At 37.1% G+C, this 5,753-nt stretch overlaps 1 non-coding gene across 1 annotated transcript; it reads right to left on the minus strand.

The window, feature by feature from the left end:
- Positions 1 to 202: 202 nt before the first annotated feature.
- Positions 203 to 309, minus strand: LOC123325556. Its single transcript, XR_006540495.1, has one exon. It is a non-coding gene; the product is annotated as a U6 spliceosomal RNA (small nuclear RNA).
- Between the last annotated feature and the right edge of the window lie 5,444 nt (positions 310 to 5,753).

The following is a 5,753-nucleotide window of genomic DNA, read 5'->3' on the forward strand; positions in this document are numbered from 1 at the left end:
AGACACTTAACGACTGAGCCCCCCAGGCGCCCCATGACTCTATACTCTTGATTCAGCATATCCTCACAACAGTTTTATGAGAACTATCATCATTTTATTTTTATTTTATTTTGTTGCCATCAATAAGAAATTTACTTGTTTTAAAAAATCCAAATGCTGCCATTGTCCAGAAAAATTTAACAGGTTTATTTATAATGGTTATAAAAATATGGAATGCTTCACAAATTTGCGTGTCATCCTTGCACAGGGGCCATGCTAATCTGCTCTGTATTGTTCCAACTTTAGTATGTGTGCTGCCAAAGGGAGCACCATCATCATCATTTTATATGATAAACTGAGGCTATAAGAAATTGAGGGGCGCCTGGGTGGCTCTGTCGTTAAGCGTCTGCCTTCCGCTCGGGTCATGATCCCAGGGTCCTGGGATCGAGCCCCACATCGGGCTCCCTGCTCCGCAGGAAGCCTGCTTCTCCCTCTCCCACTCCCTCTGCTTGTGTTCCCTCTCTCGCTCTTTCTCTGTCAAATAAATAAATAAAATCTTTAAAAAAAATTAAAAAATAAAAAAAATAAAGAAATTAAGTGATTGGATGTGTCACTTGGCAGTAAGTAGAATTCACAGTTGAGTAGCATGTGAGTCTAGGTAGAGAGGCTTCCAGATCCCCTTGCCCTATGGTTGGGTTGTAGCAATTTTCCCAGGAAAGCAGGGAACATGCAGAGGCAGAGAGCATGTTGAGTGGGGGTATAGCAGTGCATGAGGACTGTGGGATTGTAGAAAAAAAGCAGGGAGTCAGTTTGAGATAAATGAAAAAAAATTACCAAGGAAGAGAGAGGCTCTGGAAATACCAAATCTGTATTTCACAGATTATCTTGAACAGTATCACAAGGAAAAATTGTAAACTGCCTCTTGATGGTGCATCAATCTATCTTCGTATCAAAAATATTGAACGGAGGAAGACTTCACCATCATCAAGTTGAGTTAAATTTCCTCACCTTGTAGGTATGGAATCTAAAGTCCAGGGAGGACAATATGTTATAATAATAAAGACTAGAGTCTCTGAAATTGACAGCTGACCAATTCTCCCAGGAGCTTGGCTCCCCTATCCATAATTTTTCTGGAAGCCACATTTAAAATAAACGAGCCAGACATGGGTGGCATTTATAGGGATAAACAGAAGAGATCCAACCCCTTACTCTATTTATAGACTTTCAGCTTGTCAGTGATACATAAACACTAATTGGTACTAGCTACTTCATTCTTTTACCACTTTTTCTTCCTTCCAGGAAAACCCCCTCTTTAGTTTTTCTTCCACTCTTTACCTTTGTATTCTTTTTACTGAGCCTGATGATGGGAAATGCACTAAAACTCTGATGTAGAAAATGCATTTGAATCCTCTTCAGCCACTGACTATGCCTGTAGGTAGGATGCTTGTCCTGCTTACCTGAGTTGGGATAAATGAGTGGGAGGGGGTGACCAATGAAATGCCATACCATAAAGTCATCTGTGAAAAAGCAGATATGGGACACTGGAGATGGTAAGACGATTTCTAGTCCTTACTCTCAAAGATGGGTTTTCGGAGATGAGTAAAGATAGAGAAGGCTTACTTATCAATATGGGAAGGAAAAACTGGAAAAAAAAAACTGAATATAGGTAATATATTGCTGGACAGATTCAAGATTCAAAATGAGCTTGATAGACTGGGATATAGAGTAAAACAAATGAGATATGGCTTAATAAGTATTAATAGAAAGTCTGGAAGCTGAGTCAGAGATTGTTATAGCTGTAGAGATCCTGCTTTGGATTCAAAGAATTAATACAATGAATTCAAATTGGGGAAGATACCTTTAATAGTTGCTCATGTAGAAATTCTCTGAAAAAGTTCTAGTTCACTTCATGTTGGTACAAACTATGGCCTTGACTGGATAGATATTGAAGGAGCAAACAAGTCCATTGGATGCTGGCTGGCCTGATCACACTGGGGACATGGGTGTACTCTAGATGACCCATCTTAAGAGGGATGCCAACAACTCAAGACAGGGAGGAGTCAGGAAATCACAAAGAAAAATTGGAAAAACTAGGGATATTATACTGAAGAAAAGAGAAATGAGAAAGAAGGGGAACAGTCTTTAAATAGCCAAGGAATTAATTATCTAGTGAATTAATGCATGACTGAATTAAATGATCTCAAAGGCACTTCAGCTCTACGATTTAATGATTTATGATCTTTCAAAACATGTCTAGTTCATGCGGAGAGAACCACTACTAATCTGGTCTAAATAGCCTTTCAGTGTTTTCTATGCATATTTACATATATTATTTATTCATATTCTACATATTTTTTTCTTAATCAAATAAGGACTATTCTGTGTATATAGATTATAATTGATTTTTTTCACTTAACATATAGGAAACATTTTTCTATGTCATTTTATGACCTAACTTTTAGAGATTATGCAGTTTATGTTCCATAATCATGCAAATAGCCCCTTATTTTTAGACACTGCATTATCTTCAATTATTTAATAATTATAAGTGACCATGTAATAAACCTTCATATCTTCTCTTCAGAAAAACCAGACTCATCTTTAAGGAGAAATGGTTTCATGACTGCATCAAACAAACCAAAAATCAAGCCAAATAAGAGAAAATAACTTACTCTTGACATTTTAAGAGCATCTAATTTTCCTTATAATTTTACTTTGCCTGGAAACATTTTGAAGCAGGGAATTCTGGCTTTTAAATATTCTATGCAGCAGGAAACACACTATTCATTTGATATGTTTTTTTTCCCATTTATAAAATTGTCCCCTTCATGTTAAAATTGCCTCAGGATACAAGTACAAAATACAAAAAACATTTAATTAAAATATATAAAGCAGAACACTAGTATGGTAGCATAATCAATGTTAATGACAATACGAAAATATAATAGTCACTTTTGAAGATGTAGGAGAAAACACTAGGTTAGTTTTTAAAATATAGGATATGAAGTATTTCAAATTATAGTTCAACATAATAAGAGTACCACACATGACCACATTAGATACAAATTGCATTATTTTAAATTAATGCTGTTTACTTTCCCTATTTATTTCATTTCACAATTCTGAGATAAGTGCACTAGAAGCAAAACACTTAATTCAAGAGAGTTTTTGGCCTCAAGATCAAAAAGCAGATGTGGGTAGGTGTGGGCACATTTGAAAAGGTTTCCCTTAGCAAATAATGATTGTTTTTGTGAATTCAAGCTCTTTTATTTTTGTGCGATATGATTTAGTTAGAGAGGTGCTTGTGGAAAATATTTTATTTTCAAATAAAGCCCTTTACCACAGAACTCACTTTGTAGGCATAAGCCCAAAGTTGGGCCCAATCTGCTTTTTCCAAAGAATTTTTTAAAATTTTAAGATAGGCAACTCTTATAAAAATCTCTAAAGATGATTAATGTGAGCTATGACTCAAGATGGCAAAAATCTCCAGGAATAAAACCTCTTCTCATTATCTGAGAAGGCTTCTTTGGCTAAGTTTGCACTGAAGGAAACAGGTTCGCAAGGAAAGGAATCTCAAGTAAAACAAAAAGCCACCTGAGAGAGCTTTAAAGGGAACTGTTCTAAGGCTTTGAGGCAACTTTACCTAAATCACATAGTCACTTTCTTTAGGGTAATTTAATCTTTGTAAGAAATTGCATTGTTTGAAACTATGTGGCCCAGAATAAGTCTTCAACATGCTCTGTCTCTAGTGGAGAAGTGCAGTCCCTATGTCACCATGGAAATCAGACTTTTAGTCCTCGGCCTCTGAGATGACTTGTATTTGTTGTAATTTTCCAAGTGAGAAGCTATCCTTGCAAATAACATTCTCCAGGGGTCTGGCACCATGAGATTTGCCCAGACTTCTGTGGCATTTGTTAAGCTGAGGATGAAGACATGACACTGACCCTGTTCTCATTTTTTAGAGCCCAGTCACTATGTTAGCCTGAATTGACAGTGGCTAAGAAGAGGGTGTTGGGGACATAGATTGTTTTGCAGCTTATAAGATTTTGGCACAGAAAGAAAAGACAGAAATGGGAGGAAGAATTTTTTAAAAGGCAAATTGTGTCAACTCAGTGTGTAGTAAAGAATTAACCTTACCCAAAAAGAGGTCAGGTTTTTACCCTTAGTCCCTCTGAGAGGTGATCTCTAAACCCTTGAAATGCCATCTCTGATTAAGAGTGTCTGAGAACTTTGAGCCACACCAATAGCCTATCAATGTGATGCAGGGTGGGGACTTTAGGTCATGTGTCATCAAGGAGATCTCCAGAGGGGCTGGATATGGAGGTCAGCAATGCAGATGACCAATCAGGTCTATGTTACTGAGCCCCAATAAAAACTGAAAATCAAGGCTTAGGTGAGTTATCCTGATTGGCAATACTTTGTGTGTATTGTTTCACATTTTTACTGAAAGAGTTAATGCTGTCCACACTCCAGCAAGAGAGAACAATAAGAAGCTCTAAGTTTAGAACTCTCCAGGACTCTGCCTGATGCATCTCTTCCCTTGGTTTAATCCGTCCTAGTGCACTGTAATAAACCTTAATGATGAGTATAATGATTATGCTTTCAGTGAGTTCTGTGAGTCCTTTTAGCAAATTATTGAAATGGAGGGTGGTCAGTTATACACCCAAACTTGCACTTTCTATCAGAAGTGAGGGTGGTTTTGTGGACTGCTTCCTAATGTTGCACTCAGCAGCAACACAGCTCCCTCCATTCTTCCTCATAATGACCCACCTGTGAGCTATGTCACCTCTTCCTCCATATCTCCTCTTGGGCCCCCACCCCACCACTCTATAACCCAGCATGTCCAATACTATATAAGATTACCCCACAAAAATATTCCTCCTTAACCTTCCACTATCCCCTTGCTAGGAGAAGTCATCCATTCCAGCCTGGCTGCTCCCACCCTGGCTTCCCTCAGACATGAATATACTGTCTTTACTCAGGCTGTTTCGCTTCCCTTGATTGTCTCCTTCCCCTTATCTCATCCAAATCTACCTCTATAAACACTAAAAACAGTGAGATCATTTCAATGGATGCAGAAAAAGCATTTTACAAAGTACAACATCCATTCATGATTAAAAAACAAAAAAAAACAAAAAAACAAACCCTCCACAAAGTGGGTTTAGAGGAACATGCCTCAACATAATAAAGGCCTTATATGAAAGACCCACAGTTAACAACATACTCAATGGGGAAAAAACTGAGAGTTTTTTCTCTGTCAGGAAGGAGACAAGGATGTCCACTCTCACCAGTTTTATCAACATAATACTGGAAGTCTTAGCCACAACAATCAGACAACAAAAAGTAATAAAAGGCATCCAAGTTGGTAAGGAAGCAGTAATTGGCAGATCACATGATACTGTATATAGAAAACCCTAAAGAGTCCACCAAAAAACTATTAGAACTGATAAATGAATTCAGTAAAGTTGCAGAATACAAAATTAATGTATAGAAATCTGTTGCATTGCTATTTACTAATAATGAAGCAGCAGAAAGAGAATTTTTAAAGAAATTCCATTTATAATTATACCAGAAATAATAAAATACCTAGGAATAAACTTAGCCAAAGAGGTGAAAGACCTGTACTCTGAAAACTGTAAAACATTGAAGAAAGAAATTTAAGATGACACAGAAAGACATTCCCTCCTCATGGATTGGAAGAAAAAATATTGTTAAAATGTCTATACTACCCAAAGCAATCTACAGATTTAATGCAATCCCTATCAAAATACCAA

The sequence above is a fragment of the Neomonachus schauinslandi genome, chromosome 8, assembly GCF_002201575.2.
Source record: "Neomonachus schauinslandi chromosome 8, ASM220157v2, whole genome shotgun sequence".
Lineage (NCBI taxonomy): Eukaryota > Metazoa > Chordata > Mammalia > Carnivora > Phocidae > Neomonachus > Neomonachus schauinslandi.